Genomic DNA, 16,270 nt, shown 5'->3' on the forward strand with positions numbered 1-16,270 from the left:
ATCCCACACCATTACACGCACATTTGCGTTTTTCACAAATCGAGCATCTCAAACTAAATTCACTGACGCGAAGTCAGATTACTGTTTTTCTTTGTGTAATGCGCGTTATTCCGTTGCATATATATCATGTTACCAAGGACCGCCGTCACCAAGCTTTTCTGCTCCCCAGCAATGACTCTGCTCCTGAATACAAAGAAAACAAATTTTATTTTGGCCAACCGGGAAGGCTAGGTTTAATCAAAATTGATGATGTATCTCTCTTTATTATGCTTCTGCTGTTGGTTACTGTAACGTATCCCGCTTTTGATCAACTAGCCTTCGGAGGAATTAAGTACAAGTGTAAGTTCCCCACTATGTGTTTCTGTATGAAATTTAGCCCAAATTTACCTCCCACTCTATAAAAAGTCTACGTATTGCCAAGACTATGTACCCACAAACAATTATTCAACTTAAACTCGTATGCTAACCTTTGAATGAACAGAACCTAATTTGAATTAAACTGTAACTGGTCTGGAAACAACTTGTCTGTAGATTAAATGTGCAACCGAAGTAAGACAATTATCTGGCACTCATGAAAATTTGCATTTACCTCGCGTTTTGACAACAGTGTTGCAAGTTTCTTGAAAGCGCAACAGCAAACAGCAAGCAGGCATAAGCTAAGCCAAATAAAATTTGCAAACAATATTCAAACTGTTGCATACCACATCGTATAATGTGGAATTGCATGATGATAAACCATTTTTAAACAGGGGTGGTGCGGAATGTAAACTATTCCCATGAAATGATGCCCCAAGACAACGGTTTTAGAATGAAGTGCGTATTCAAAAAGACAGAGTAAATCCATGAAGGTATGGCCACACAAATGAAGAATTTAAAGACAGAGTAAAACATCGAGTTTGTCACACATAAGACTGATCTGAACAAGCTCCGTTTAACAGAGTGAACAGTGATTTAGAAAGGGTAGAATGTTAAAAAAGAATTTCTATAAAAACTAAATAGCTTAAAAATCAGTTGATATGTTAATGCATGCCTCAGGGAAGTGGGGTGGCCTTCCTCTCAGCTCTGAGCAAGTGAACAGTTAACTAGCTGAAAATAATCATTCTGGTAAACTAGTTCGGAAAAAAGTCTTATTTTATTTTTGTTGTGTCTTATTTTATTTCTGTTGTTTCACACTAATCACAAAAATAAACGGTTGACTGATTCATTATTATATTATAATGTTAAATTATGTAAATTATATTTCAAAATGGAAGAAATGAAATATTTCAACAAGAAATGTGGAATTTAGAGCCACCAGATAATTGTTTTAAAGCGTATGATTCAGTTCATGTTTTTAAATGACTTACACAATGAAAGGAGACACTGATATAAGATGTATAATTTTGTTACAGGCTACCCTATTTACACCATAAAAATGACAAGTAGAAGTAACATTGTAGCACCACAAAAAGTACAGTGAAATTATATGCTACTTTTAACGATAAAATACCAGCTGATACACCTTAGTACATAATTATGTATGGGAAAAAAGCATTTAACATATGGTGCTCAACACAGAATACTATCACAGAATTGGTAATTTTTCACATTTGCTAAATTATCGTCCATCATCAAAAGATGAAAATTCTATGTTTTTATCTTCATTTCTGGATAACTGTAAAAGGTCTACATGATTGTATCAATTTTTGCTTTAGCATTTTCGTTGTTTTTTTGAGTCCATTTATAAGAAAATTTTAACTATAAACAAGTATTTACTTTTATGATACACAGATTTTTCTACACAAATATCATGGTCATAAATAAATTTAAATTTTCTTTATTAAATATTTTTTCTGTATAAATGGAGTCTACTTAAAAGCACAAAAATGTAAACAGTGAATTGTTTAAGAAAATTATTGAGCTGGAAGTAAATGTTTTATGAAATATTACTGGAGGTAATTATCTTAATAGAATTCATGGAGAAAGAATTTTTATGGAATTGAATAGTGAATGTAAAATCATTTTGCCAACCAAATATCTGTAAACAATGAGTGGCTGGATTAAACTAGATAGAAAAGACGAAAAAACCAGGACTATTATAATGAATATCATGATTCAGAATTTTTAAACTAAAAATGAGGTAATGACTTGCAGTTTTATTTCTAGATTTCATGCTTAAGATGTCACAACTTTCTTTGAAATATTTTGAACATATGTGAAAATCTTTGGACAATGATGCAAACATTCGAAATTATTGGTGAAAATTCTTGAAAAATGATCGAAAATCGTCAAGATGTTGAAAATACTTTAAAAAAGGGTCATTTACTTTCATTTATGGTCATGACCGTTTAATAGAGTATAAATGTATGTTGTATTTTTCAGAAAGCGTGGAAAAAATTATAAAATTCTGTGGGAATTTCAAGGAATTTCGTGATTTTTGGCGTTTTGGGCATAGTGAGCTAGATCATATACTGTTATTTATAATACAGGTCTGCAAAAAAAATTTTGTCAATTGCTTGAGATATTTTTCTGAATTATATGTTTTAGAATGCGCTGATTTCAGAAGTGATGTCCATTTTTTCTATCACATAAGTTTTTTTTGCAAATTCAAACTCAAAAATTGGTAAAAATACTCATTTATTCAAAACTATTAAACATAATATTTTTTTACAGCCAATGAAACATTATTTTGAGACATATAGTAATACACTCCTGGAAATTGAAATAAGAACACCGTGAATTCATTGTCCCAGGAAGGGGAAACTTTATTGACACATTCCTGGGGTCAGATACATCACATGATCACACTGACAGAACCACAGGCACATAGACGCAGGCAACAGAGCATGCACAATGTCGGCACTAGTACAGTGTATATCCACCTTTCGCAGCAATGCAGGCTGCTATTCTCCTATGGAGACGATCGTAGAGATGCTGGGTGTAGTCCCTTGGAACGGCTTGCCATGCCATTTCCACCTGGCGCCTCAGTTGGATCAGCGTTCGTGCTGGACGTGCAGACCGCGTGAGACGACGCTTCATCCAGTCCCAAACATGCTCAATGGGGGACAGATCCGGAGATCTTGCTGGCCAGGGTAGTTGACTTACACCTTCTAGAGCACGTTGGGTGGCACGGGATACATGCGGACGTGCATTGTCCTGTTGGAACAGCAAGTTCCCTTGCCGGTCTACGAATGGTAGAACGATGGGTTCGATGACGGTTTGGATGTACCGTGCACTATTCAGTGTCCCCTCGACGATCACCAGTGGTGTACGGTCAGTGTAGGAGATCCCTCCCCACACCATGATGCCGGGTGTTGGCCCTGTGTGCCTCGGTCGTATGCAGTCCTGATTGTGGCGCTCACCTGCACGGCGCCAAACACGCATACGACCATCATTGGCACCAAGGCAGAAGCGACTCTCATCGCTGAAGACGACACGTCTCCATTCGTCCCTCCATTCACGCCTGTCGCGACACCGCTGGAGGCGGGCTGCACGATGTTGGGGCGTGAGCGGAAGACGGCCTAACGGTGTGCGGGACCGTAGCCCAGCTTCATGGAGACGGTTGCGAATGGTCCTCGCCGATACCCCAGGAGCAACAGTGTCCCTAATTTGTCTGGGAAGTGGCGGTGCGGTCCCCTACGGCACTGCGTAGGATCCTACGGTCTTGGCGTGCATCCGTGCGTCGCTGTGGTCCGGTTCCAGGTCGACGGGCACGTGCACCTTCCACCGACCACTGGCGACAACATCGATGTACTGTGGAGACCTCACGCCCCACGTGTTGAGCAATTCGGCGGTACGTCCACCCGGCCTCCCGCATGCCCACTATACGCCCTCGCTCAAAGTCCGTCAACTGCACATACGGTTCACGTCCACGCTGTCGCGGCATGCTACCAGTGTTAAAGACTGCGATGGAGCTCCGTATGCCACGGCAAACTGGCTGACACTGACGGCGGCGGTGCACAAATGCTGCGCAGCTAGCGCCATTCGACGGCCAACACCGCGGTTCCTCGTGTGTCCGCTGTGCCATGCGTGTGATCATTGCTTGTACAGCCCTCTCGCAGTGTCCGGAGCAAGTATGGTGGGTCTGACACACCGGTGTCAATGTGTTCTTTTTTCCATTTCCAGGAGTGTAATATTATATTTATTCATGTTTTTTATGAAGCCTTTTCTTCTGTTCCTTGATACTTCGCCGAGTCCTTTTCCGATTTCCATATTTAGTTTCCCGCTAAAGCATCCAACAGTGGTCAGCAAGCATAGTGACATCCCATCGTCCTTGGTACCATCTCTCGATATCGCAGACAGTCTGGCGAGACTGCTGCCCTGTTCTTCACTGTAAGCGCCCAGGTTTTCAGGGAAACTGTCTATGTGGGAGTGTAAAAAATGGTCTTTCAAGCTCATTTTGCAGCCTTGAGCTTTTTATGCTGCTAGCATCCGTTGTATAATGGTTTTGTAGTCAGGATCCTTAGTATTTCCCCTAAAACTTGCGCACTACATCCTTGAACGATACCCAAGCTCCTTTTTCCTTCTCATTCGTACTTTCCACGAAGATGGCGTCGGTTAAAAGTTTTCTTATGTCGAGGCCAGTGAAAACTCCCTCTTTCAGCTTTGCTTCTGACAGCTTCGAGAATTTTGTATATAGATATTTAAAACAGTCCCCATCCTTTTGCAGCTATTTTACAAATTGTTTCATCAACCCCAATTTGATGTGGAGAGGGGGCAATAAAACCTTTTCTGGTGGTATCAAAGTAGTACTGATAACATTTTTCTCCCAGGTTTTTAAAGTTTCTCGGGGTGGCCAATCACTTTTAGGCCAGTGCTGTCCTCTGGCTCTACTATCCCACAAGCATAAGAAGCATGGATATTTAGTATAGCCTGCCTTCTGAAAAAGCATTGTATTTTGAAGTCTCCACAAACCATTCAGTGATGGTCCTGATGTTTGATATTTTCCAGGATAATGGCCAAATCATTATAGTTTTCGTCCATACGCACAGAATGTCCCATCAGGAGCGATGCAAATTTATTTCCATTGTGCAATAACACTAGTTTTGGATGAATGAATGAATAGGCGCCATTCAGACGAGTCATACTACATCCAAAGCAATGCATGAGTCCTTCCACATCATCGCAAAAAACTAAATTTTCTTCTTTTGAGAAAAACTGGGCAAATTCATTTTCTCAGTGTCTGTACCATGAAAATTAGGTGCCAGGTGATAAAAGGTTATTATTTTTTAATCTGGAACCTAACAGTTTGGCTGCATCTTATGAAGGATCTAAATCTCTTACTAGATCATTGAGCTCAGTTTGAGAAAATAGTTGAGGCCTTTCTTCTCCGTCTGAAGAAAAATCTGAGCTTGACTAACCCTGTGGAGGTAACGTAACTTCGTCCTCCAACTCACTCGGAATTTCATCCAAACTGGAAGGTGGCTGTGGGACAGGTATTTCAGAGCTATGGGGCACTGGTATAGCTGAGTCAAGGTTAGGATAACTTAGGCTTCTTTTTTTTCTGAATTGAATCCCTTTACGTCAAGTGAACAGATGTAGCAACCAGAGGTATGGTTTTTCTGCTCACGCCATATCATAGGGAATTCCAAATCTAAATGCATTTTTCTTACCCTTAAAACACAAACGAAGATCTTCCTCACATCTTCTACATACCTTATGTGAGGCCCATGGTTTATCTTGATCACCAGGTTTTAATTTAAAGTAAGCAAAATAAACTTTCCTCACAAAATCACTTATGTTTCTCTGTTGACTTTTAATAGTGCATTTACCACAGATATAACAAAAACTATTTGCAGAAATAACACAACCACTTGTAGCCATGACTAGACAGAAACCACAGCACTGTTCAATTGAATAGCAAAATGTCTACTGAGAGTTTCTCTTCATTTCGTGTGAGATACAAATCGTCATTTTATTTGTTGTAACATGATAAAACTGAACAATAAGAGTGTTTACATTTGCTTCTGGCGCCCAGGAGTTCATGGTAAAACCTGCAAGTGGTAACAAAGAATAGTTAATATTATAAATTTTTTAAATTTAAGTTTATTTTGTCAATTGTAATTGATATAATTTTAATAATTATTGAGTTAAAAAAACACATAGATTTATTACTAATGAACATAAATACCGCAATACACATAAAACCTATGTGATAGAATTTTTTGAATATTTTTCCTGTTTTTGGAGGTCAAAATCTATAACAAAACGTAAAAAAGTCCTATGCAGTTTTTTGGTCGCGGACCTATGTAATCTACTTTAAGCAATACAATAATAACTAATATTCAGTGCTTTCTAAGATTTCGCTAGATCGCAGAGTGTCGCATGAAAACTAAGCCCCATAGCCAAAAAAGATCCCATTTTCGTATTCACCTCCCATGTCTTCGCAAAGAACACCATTCACATTCAATAAACAATATATGCAGAAATTTTTTAATCATGTCTTTAAATATTAATTGTATTTGTAGTGGAAAAACAATCACTTCATCACCAGAGGCTTTTCCATTGAGCAATTACTTTCCTTAGTTAAGTTTATGAGACTTCTAGACCGTTTTCATCTAGGCTTTTTAAACACCACAGTATTGCAAGACCGGGTATGGGACTTCACCTGGAAGCGATGTTTGTGCGTAAACTACCAGGTTACTAGGATATTTTTGGTTTCTACAAACATTACACGCAAGTCTTCATTAGTAATGTTGGCTGCAATGTTCTCGCAGGATGTCCAGTACAGCGATCATCTTCGAGAGGCTGTCTGAAACGATTTTAGTTCCAGTTATAGTATGGTAGCATTTACGGTGTGACTGAACACTGAAACTCTATCTGAATGTTTTCTTATTCTGTATGGTTGCCAAAAATGAAATTGTGTAATAAGCCTTAAATAAATTCAATGAATACATTTTAATGAGTGCACTGAATACTCCAGTTACAAAAAACGTGTGTTTCGTTTTACCGTAAGTGTCTTCTGTATGTAATAAAGTTGAACTTGGAGTTCAACAACTGTGTGAAAGAGGCAAGCAAGACAAAATCAGCTCGATGTATCTTTCTGTTTTTGAATTGCTCATGAAGTTAATTTAATGGAAAATAACCTAAAAGCTATTTCATTAGTCGAAAGGACCGATTGTGGACCTTTGGTACAGACCCAAGTGGAGGGTCTGAATCAGACAGTTCTGCGACCGTGTAGGCTGCACGATCGACTTCAGCCAGAGGTTGGTTGGGTTTCGGGTTCTGCTGAATGGGTCAGGAGTCCACTACATGCAGGAGGCGGCTACACGGGTAGCAAGGGCTGTGTGGCGTGGACTGAGCAATATTTCAGGTTAGAGGGCCTCGGGGAAATACAAAATGGGCTTCAAAGGGTGCAGGTCGGACATAGGAAGAACTTAGATACTGGAACCATCGGTATAATAGTTGTGAATTGCTATAGTTGTGTTGGAAACAAAAACAGAGCTCCAAGCGTTAATAGTAAGCACAGATGCTCAAACCGTTTAGATAATGAAAGCTGGTTAAACCCGGAGATAAGTTCAGCCGACATTTTTGCGAAGAACCTAACCGTGTCCAGAATGATAGGCTGAAAACAGTTGTCGGTGGCGTGTTTGTTGCTGTTAGCAGTAGTTTATCTTGTCGTGAAATTTAAGTGGATAGTTCCTGTGAGTTAGTGTAGGCAGAAGTCATTCTTGGAAACCGGAATAAAATAATCGTTTTACCGACCTCTGAACTCGGATGATTCAATTGCTGAAAGGTTCAAAGAAAACTTGAGCTTAATTTCAAACATGTACACCACTCGTAAAATTATAGTTGGTGGTGACTTAAATTTACCCACGGTATGTTGGCGATAATACATGTTTAGACCTGGAGGTACGCGTAAAACATCATCCGAAATCATGCTAAACGCATTCTCTGAAAATTATTTCGATGAGTTAGTTCATGAGCCCATTCGAATAGTAAACTGTTGTGAAAACACACTTGACCTCTTAGCAACAAATAATTCTGAGCTAATTATCGGCATCAAAATCGATACAGGGATTAGTGGCCACAGGGTTGTGGTAGCGAAACTGAATATTGTAACCCCCAAATCCACCAAAAATAAACGAAAAATATACATATTCAAAAAAAGCAGATAAAAATTTACTTGATGCCTTCCTGTGAGATAATCTCCAGAAGAAATGGTATCGACAGCTATTGAGAGATTTATACCAAATAAATTAACAAACGACGGGGCTGATACTCCTAGGTAGACAAAACAGGTCGTAACACTGTTGCAGAAACATCGAAAAACCCATGCCAAATTTAAACGAAAGCAAAATTTCCACGATTGTTGATCTTTTACAGAAGATCGGAATTTAGAGCGGACAACAATGCGAGATGCTTATAATAGTTTCACAACGAAACTTTGTCTCAAAACCTGACAGAAAATCGAAAGAGATTCTGGCCCTATGTAAAGTATACTGTTGGCAAGACTGTGTGATAGCAATGGAAATCCTGTCGACGACATTGCTGCGAACTCATAGTTACTAAACATAGCCTTTCGAAATTCCTTCACCGAAGAAGACGAAGTAAATATGCCAGTATTCGAACCAAGAACAGCTGCCAACATGCGTATCTTAGTAGTATATATCCTCAGAATAGTGAAACAACTTAAATCACTTAATAAAAGCAAGTCTTCTGCTCCAGACTGTATATCAGTTAGGTTCCTTTCAGAGTATGCTGATGCAATAGCTCCATACATCATATACAGCCGTTCGCTCGACGAAGACTGGAAACTTGCACAGGTCACATCAATATTCAAGAAAGGCAGTAGGAATAATCCACTAAATTACAGGACTATGTCATTAACGTCGATATGCAGCGGGATATTGGAACAAATATTGTATTCGAACATTATGAATTACCTCTAAGAGAACGATCATTGACACATAGTCAACACAGATTTAGAAAACATCTTTCATGTGAAACACACAGGGAGTTTTGAGTGCTATTGACAAGGGATTTCAAATTGATTCCGTATTTCTAGATTTCCAAACGGATTTTGACACTGTATCACACAAGTGGATTGTAGCGAAATTGCGTGCTTGTGGAATATCATCTCAGTTATATGACTGTATTCGTGACTTCCTGTCAGAGACATCACGGTTCGTAATTGATTGACTGAAAGTCATTGAGTAAAACAGGATGATATCTGACGTTCCCCAAGGTAGTGTTAAAGGCTCTCTGTTGTTCCTTATCTACATAACCGATTTAGGACACAATCTGAACAGCCGTCTTAGGTTGTTTGCAGACGACGCTATCGTTTATCGTATAGTAAACTCATCAGAAGATCAAAACAAATCGCAAAATGATTTAGAAAAGATATCTGAAGGGCGCGAAAATTGTCAGTTGACCCTAAATAATGAAAAGTTTGAGGTCTTCCACATGAGTACTAAAAGGAATCTGCTAAACTTCGGTTACAGGATGAATCAATCAAATCTAAAGACCGTAAATTCAACTAAATACCTAGGAATTACAATTGCGAAAAATTTAAATTGGAAAGAACACACAGAAAATGTTGCGAGGAAGGCAAACCAAAGACTGCCTTTTATTGCCAGAATACTTCGAAAATATAACAATCTACCTAAGAGACTGTTTACACTACGTTTGTCGGTCCTCTTTTGGAGTACTGCTGCGTGGTCTGGGATCGTTATCATAGAGGATTGACGTAGTACATCGAGAAAGTTCAAAGAAGAGCGGCTTATTTTGTATTATCGTGAAATGGGGGAGAGAATGTCACGGACATGATACAGGATTTGGGACGGACACCATTAAAACACTTTTTTCGTTACGCCGGGAGATACGACCATCATAATAAAATATGGGAAATCAGAGCTCGCACGGAAAGACACAGGTGATCGTCTTTTCCATGCGCTACTCGAGAGTGGAATGAGAGAGAATTATGGTGAAGGCAGTTCGATGAGCCCTCTGCCAGGCACTTAAGTGTGATTTGCAGAGTATCCATATAGATGTAGATGTTCACTAACGCAAATAGTAGGCTACATGTTGCTCGTACAAAATGTTTAGTGCGCGATCCTCTCTCTACCATGTACAAAACTATCAGTTAGGCTCTTGATACCCTTAGAGCAATAGTGCTGTCGCCTTTCAGGAAAGCATGTAGTAGCCTTAAGCGCTTATTCAGGTGACAAATGGAACGAAATCTGCGAAAGCACTTGCTATTAGATAATTAGCTACCAATATGGAAGTGCAGAAAAGCGTTTTGAGACAAAAACAACACCTGCATTACATGCATATTCTTTTCCTTGTACCACGTAATTCCTTCGTAACACGATGCATCAATCTGATATGTCTGCAATTACGCAGTTTGTATCAAGTTGAATATGTAACTCTACTTTTTCGCGTGAGCTTAGAAAAATATGTCTACATCTGTATCTCGAATTTAGTCATTTGTACACACGGGGATATGGCAGCTGTCTTCATCTCGCGCTGTGTTATTTTGATTCTGAATTGATGCAGTCCGGGCCGGCTTATGGCCCAAACGACACAAACCACCGCTTTGGGCGCAAAGCTGAGGGGGGCACTACAACTGTTAGGTTTCCATGGACGACGTATCACAATTCTAGCAGCCGCTTGGGCTGCCAAGTTGAGAAGGGCATCGAAGTGCTAGATTTGTATGCACTGTGGCTCACAATTAGTAGTTAAAACTGACTCTAGTGGAAGCGTATGTAGGATGTGGGGGAAGGGAGAAGGGGAGGGGCGCCAAATGATAAGGCGCTTACGTGGTAGAATGTTATCAAACATACATATATACTTCTCTCCCTAACTTTCCATGTCACAGGCGACGTAGTGTGGGTGATTCACTCTCTCTGATACAACTTTAGTTGCTGTGTTACCATGTCCTAATACATCGACAATTTTCGGCGTTTTACTGATACAATGGAAAAATGCTAACAAACCACAAGAAATCGAGTATGTTCCTCTTTAAAAGACTCAGGCAGATGTGTGGAACCCACTTTCCTTACCAAAAATTTTGGCATGCGAATATATTCACAGGACACAGGACATTCTAAATCCTTTTATCCAGTACCTCTTCGTACTTAAGCCTTCTTATTTAAAATCTTTCTTTCACTGCCGAAAATATATACGAGTATATCTCTCTCCCATTGTATCCTTCTCCCACTCCCCCTCTATTTATTTCTGGTATATCAAGGGCGTCGACATAACAGTGTGATGGGCGGTGAGGGGGAGGGATGAGGGGAGAGGGGGGGGGGTCTCGACCTAGGTGTATGAAGTATTTTTAATATTTTGGAAGACAAATGCTTCTATCTACATCCATCTCTCTTCCGCTTTTACTGTCACTGTGTGCCACTGACCATCAATATCTCCTCGCTCTTTGGCCCCCACTGCTATTGTCTTCTTCCATCTCTCCCTTTCACTGCCACTTTCTCTCACTCTCCACCATCACAGTCTCCTCTCTATCTCCCTCTGTCACTGTCTCCTCTGTCTTTCACTGTTACTGTCTCTCTAACAGCCTGTCAGCACAAAGAGCGTGTATATGTTCGCATGTTAAAATATTTGGTGAGGAAAGCGGGCTGAGGATTGAGCTGGTTTTTCAATTTTCTGCCAGAACTTTTCAAGGGGAACCTATTGTGTTTTTAGTGCTTCGACGCGAGTATTTTTTCGATGGTTCTCTTCTTTTCTCTCTTACAGCAGGGTGTGCTGCTTACATATTAATCGAATTCTATAGGTCAGTAAAATTTTCATCAGTTGATTTAATTTATATACTTCGACATGTTTACGTACTTTGACATATGTAAACAACAAATTAGTCCTCATAATAGACTTACAAAATTAACACAAAATATTTTTCACATTGTTTCTGGATACTTTCCTCATCGATCGAAATTCATCCAAACGCCCTGCATATGATTTGTATCTTAAAAGAGTAAAAACCTTATTAGAAATATGTTACTGAGTTTTCTGTCTTTCCAGCTTTACATAATTTTTGGCAGTCATTTTAAGTTCTTTTCACACATGTTAAGACCCTTAAAACCCACATTTTTGTCGTGCAGTACCACTATGGGCATATCTGCATAGGCGTGAAGTGCCCATTACACAGAGTCAGAGCATTATAAAGTTTTATTGCCTAAGAAATGGTGACTAAAAACTCAGTTAGGTGACCTCAGAATACTTGCGATGTCCCTGAACCCTTGCCATGTGTCACTACGTCAGTTAAAACTTCGTTTACGCCTCAGACCAGATATTAGGTAACTTTGAAACTCTGGTTCACCGAGAATATCATTTAAAAACATATGGTAAAAATTTAGACGATATGTCATGAACAGAAATTATAGAAGTGGTCACCCTCACAGTTGGTAGATCGTGGGTTTTCAAGGATCTTGATGAGCGATACGGGTTTCCGAAAATGGGAAAATGGCGTTTGTTAAAATTTGAGCCAGTTGCTATAGTTAGTTATTCAGATAATCGGTGCCCAAGGTCTAAAAACGGCAAAAAATTGGTTTTTATGGTTTTTTGCATAAGTATGATAACTTGGAACCTCTGGATCTCGGTAACGGATAGTGATATCGAAAAAAGTTTTGAAGTTCCCCGAGAATGTCATCTTAAGAACGTATGGCAAAAATTTTATCTATCAACAATAGAAATTAGAGAAGTGGCCATCCCCATATCCCCGTAACTGGTACTTTTCCTATCCAAAAATCATATTTTTTAGGGGTTTTCTCAGGAACGGTACATGAGCAAATGGCGACTTTAGATGCCACCTAATTCGGAAAAAGCAAGAGATTTACTCAATTTGCATGGGCTGCAGGAAGTGTAATGTTTAAATTTGGACCCTTTATTTTGGAATGGCTAAGTATCCCTTTTCTTCCGATATGTATACATTTGGTCGCTGGCCCAAGGGCTATCCAAAACACAATCTCTGTGATCAACAGAACCTAACTATGACTCCAGAAAAGTTACACTTACGCGCATAGCCGTACACGGGCAGATTATTATGATTATTATTAATAATTATTATTGATTATTATTATCATTATTACCATTGGTAATTCTGCCTTTCTGAACTATGCCGTAAATCTTTCTCAGTATTTTTCTGTCAATCTCTTGGTTTCGTTCTTCCCTTGACTGCTGTTGTTTCTCAGGAGAACAGGGCCGCATTGCAGTGTATTAGTTTGGTGCTGTTTGAGATTCTTCACTTGTTGTGCTTGTTGCTTTTAAGTGTGTTTACTTTCTGTATTGTGTGACCCTTTCTTTGTTCAGGCCAGTTTCGCGTATAATCTCTCGGATGATGAGTTCAGTCCTGTTTCTGTATAATCCTTCCAATGTATTTCATAATTTTCTACTTAGTTTCTAACTGGTGTCTCTGTATTTTGTGTCCATGTGCTATGTTTCTTTATATGAGTCCCGTTTTAGCTGAGATTTCGTGTAGTGCTCTAGAGTTTCTTTGGCTGCATTTCTGTTAATTTTTACGATGTCTGTATCAGCAATGGCAAGAAATTTTATGTTGGCAGTTCTTTCCTTGCGACGCCCTATCTTTTAGGCCATTGATTGAAATAGGATGGGTTACTGGCCATCTCCCGGCCTCATTTCTTGGTTTCTCTCCCGTGACCATCGATTTGGATGCCGTATTTATTAATGTTTCCTGCACTAGCTTTCTTGTCTTGTTGCTCACATTCATTTATGCTTGCATGTTAAAAAGTGTTTCTCTGTCTGTGGAATCTTGAAGTCGACGAATGTTATTATGAAATTAGAATTATATTAATACCGTCAGCTGCGCACGGGCGTTGATATAGATCAACGGGGACAGGTGAAAATGTGTGTCCCGACCGGGACTCGAACCCGGGATCTCCAGCTTACATGGCAGACGCTCTATCCATCTTTTTTTTTTTTTTTTTTGTTTGTTTGTTAAAAAAGATCTTTATTGGTACAAACTTAAATACAACAGAAATGCCATCCTTCCGGCGAAAATATCACGAGACAATATACTCGTACAAGGCGAGGAATTTTTTTTTTTTTTTTTTTATGAAGATGGTGTAGGGAAAAAAAGAATAGTAAGTCTGATGTAATCTAAGAAGTGTGAAGCAATATACAGTGGAGTGAGGGAAAGACCAGTGTTGTCTGGGGTAGTGCATTAAAGAAAGAAGGCGCGTGTCCATGCGCCTATTCCACTGTGGGTTACAATGTAGAAAGTAGCGCGGGGAGTCTCAGATGTCAGCAGGGGGGGCGGGAGTGCTGTCGGTGTGTGGCACCATCCAACTGAGCGGGGGTGAAGTAAAGATCGCGTGTAGGTAATTGGCGAAGAAGGCGCGGTAGCGCGGTTGCTGTTCGACTTCACTGTGGGCGGTTTGTAAGTACTGCCAGAAATCAAGGCGTGATTTGTCGCCACCATTATACATGTAGGTGATCGTCCATCCCTTGACCCATACAATCGCATGATTTTTGGAGGCGGGGAAATAAGTATTCTCAGGATGGATAAAAGTCCGTGGGTCAATCGAGTCCGGCGGAACGCGGAGGTAACAGGCAACGAACTGTCGGGCAAGTTTCCAGACGTCACTCGTGGCAGTACAAGTCAGTTGATGGACATCGTCATCCACGAGGTGGCAAATGGAACAAAGTGGAGAGTCCTGTAGTCCGATGGCGTGAAGGCGATGATTTGTGGCGAATTTTTCATTTGCGACTTGGTACCATGTTGCCCGGACGTTGGAGGGAAGAAAAGGCTGGTGGATGTGACGCCAAACCGTTGGCCACCGCGTGGACGGATGACTCAGTTCGATATTGTTGCTGGATATGGAACGAAGGAGAGGGGTGTAAAAATCTTTAGGTCGAGGAGAACGCGTGGTCGGTAAGTGTGTGTGAGCATAACTGAAGTCGACGATGAAATCAGAAATGTGCGTCAAATGGTGCTTGATGTGTCCGACTGGTACTGGTGGTGTTATGGTCGCGGGCACAAGAATTTCAAGCAAGCTGCGCGTAAGGGAGGTGCCCCCGTGCCACTGCTTGTGCATGGTGGACATGTACAAGGACGCCGCTCGGAGTCGCACATTGACAAGGCCGAGGCCTCCTGCTCGCGGGGGAAGGGTGAGCGTGTCGCAGCGGACCTTAAAGATCGTAGCCTGGAGGCTGCGTCCAATAGTTGATGGCAGCGGGAGGACCTGTGCGATGTGGACCATTCTGGCCACCACATGTTGATTGAGGTATTGGACACGTTGTAAAGAATCGAGTCGTCGGAGAAGATTTTGTCGCACCGTCGTGCGGATAGTTTGGAGTGCACGCCGAAAATTGATGGCAGCGGAGCGGCGCACGGTGGAGGTGAAAATGATACCAAGATATCGTAGTTGTTGTACACACGGGAGAGGTGCTAAGTCTTCGTGTGAGAGGCCGCGTCCAATGGGCATCGCCGCGGATTTAGCCACATTCATGTTACTGCCCGCTGCAGTGCCGTACGTTGATATCAAATCAAGTACCGTGTGTGTTTCACTCCGTGAGCGGATCAAGAGGAGGAGGTCGTCCGCATACGCACGACATCGAAAACTGTGCTGTCGCAAAGTGAGACCAGAAAGGTGGCTCGTCAGACTCCCGATGAGTGGCTCCAGGCTTATGGCATACAGTAGGGTCGAAAGTGGGCAGCCTTGCCGTACGGAACGCCGGATCGCCACTGGTCCCGCCACACGGCCGTTAACCTGAATCAGAGATTCGGCGGTGCCGTACAGGCGCCGGATCACGTCGATGAAGGCTGGTGGAAAACCCATGCGGTTCATCACTGAGAACAGAAAAAGGTGCCGCAATTTGTCGAATGCGCTGTCAAAATCAATGGCAACCACTGCGGCGCGAAGTCTGCACGCCGCTGCCAGTGCAATTAAATCGCGACATTCTCCTGTGGCCGTTTGTATGTTAACTGAGCCGCCCGGAGTTGTCTGTTCCGGGGATAGAATGCTAGGCAGGATCTTGCGGCATCGCGTTGCCAGTAGGCGTGTATAAATTTTATAGTCTGCGTTAAGCAGAGTCAGGGGACGGTAATGTGCTGTCGTCACACCTGGTGTCGGTTTGTGGATGGGTATAATAATTCCCGTGACGAAGGAAGGCGGTACGGCGTTCCCGATCGTCAGCAGTTCATGAAACATCGTTGTCCACCGTGATGCCATTAGTGTGAAGAAAGCGCGATAAAATTCTATCGGCAATCCGTCGACACCAGGTGACTTATTCAGAGCACCTTTTTTGATTGTATCGTGGATTTCGTCACGCGTAATGGGCTCCAGCAGCTCGTCCGCTTCGTCGCTGGTGAGGGTGCGAG

Source organism: Schistocerca americana, chromosome 7, assembly GCF_021461395.2.
Source record: "Schistocerca americana isolate TAMUIC-IGC-003095 chromosome 7, iqSchAmer2.1, whole genome shotgun sequence".
Classification (NCBI taxonomy): domain Eukaryota; kingdom Metazoa; phylum Arthropoda; class Insecta; order Orthoptera; family Acrididae; genus Schistocerca; species Schistocerca americana.